Below are 1,544 nucleotides of genomic sequence, written 5' to 3' on the forward strand. Positions count from 1 at the left end.
TGGTTGCAGCCATCATTGTTGTTTGGCGGGCCCAGGCTGGATTCGAACCCGCCACCTTAGGTGTATGTGGCTGGCGCCTTAGCCACTTGAGCCAATGTATTTACTTTAATTTTATTACATTGAATCATAGAATGTGGAGAGTAAGATACTGGTTCTTGGGCGGCGCCTGTGGCTCAGTGAGTAGGGTGCCAGCCCCATGTCCTGAGGGTGGCGTGTTCAAACCCGGCCCCAGCCAAATTGTAACAAAAAAATAGCTGAGCATTATGGCAGGCACCTATAGTCCCAGCTACTTGGGAGGCTGAGGCAAGAGAATCGCCTGAACCCAGGAGTTGGAGGTTGCTGTGAGCTGTGACATGACAGCACTCTACCCAGGGAGACAAAGTGAGACTCCATCTCAAAAAAAAAAAAAAGAAAAAAAAAGATACTGGTTCTTTGGTATTATTGAAATTTCCTTTGTGGTCTAATGTGGAGTTTTGCTTTGTGGTTTTCAAAAGTTCTGTGGATTCCTAAAAATAGTGCATATTCTCTAATTAGATACATGTATAGACTCCATGCTCACCTCTGCTGCCACAACCCAGCATTTTACTCAGAGTGTGCTTAGTAGTTTTGGGTATTGACCACTTGTTCTGTTTTTAAGTTGTCACTGATTCTAAGACTTGAAATCTAAGTTTAAAGACCTGTATCAGGGTGGCGCCTGTGGCTCAAAGGAGTAGAGTGCTGGCCCCATATGCAGGAGGTGGTGGGTTCAAAGCCAGCCCTGGCCAAAAACTGAAAAAAAAAAAAGACCTGCATCGATTAGCTTGGTGGCACACATAGCTCAGTAAGTAGGGTGTCAGCCACATACACCGAGACTGGCAGCTTCAAACCTGGCCCAGACCAGCTAAAACAACAATGGCAACTGCAAAAAAAAAAAAAAAAAAAAAAGAAATTGACCTTTAGTTTTTTTTTTTTTTTTTGAGACAGAGTCTCAATTTGTCACCCTTGGCAGAGTGCTGTGGCATCACAGCTCAAGCAACTGCAAACTCTTGGGCTTAAGCAATTCTCTTTGCCTCAGCCTCCCAATCAGCTGGCACTACAGGCACCCGTAATGCCTGGCTATTTTTAGAGACAGGGTCTCCCTTTTGCTCAGGCTGGTCTTGAACCTGTGAGCTCAGGCAATCCACCCACCTTGGCCTCACACAGTGCTAGAATTACACGTGTGAGCCACTGTGCCCAGCCTGACCTTTAATTTTCTTTTCTCTTACTGCCCTTACCTGGGTTATAGAAATGCTGTACTGACCTCATGAAATGAATTGGAATCTTTGCTTCATTTTCTATTCTCTAGAATAATTTCTGTGATATTTCCTCCTTTAAAACTATCGAGATATGTTCTACTTTTTGTTTTGTCTATATGCATGTGTGAATGGATTTTAAACTACTGATTCAACTTTTAGAAATGGTTATAGGTCATTCAAAATTTTCTTTTCTGGCTCAGCGCCTATAGCTCAACTGGCTAAGGCGCCAGCCACGTACACCTAAGGTGGCGGGTTTGAATCCCCAGCCCG

At 44.2% G+C, this 1,544-nt stretch overlaps 1 protein-coding gene across 1 annotated transcript in view; it reads left to right on the forward strand.

Annotated features, from left to right (window-relative positions):
- The window catches only part of LOC100967200 (C-type lectin domain family 18 member A), a 16,387-nt gene that overhangs the window by 8,905 nt on the left and 5,938 nt on the right, over window positions 1–1,544 (forward strand). The window lies entirely within an intron of this gene.

The sequence above is a fragment of the Otolemur garnettii genome, unplaced genomic scaffold, assembly GCF_000181295.1.
Source record: "Otolemur garnettii isolate 467f Iridium unplaced genomic scaffold, OtoGar3 scaffold00047, whole genome shotgun sequence".
NCBI lineage: Eukaryota > Metazoa > Chordata > Mammalia > Primates > Galagidae > Otolemur > Otolemur garnettii.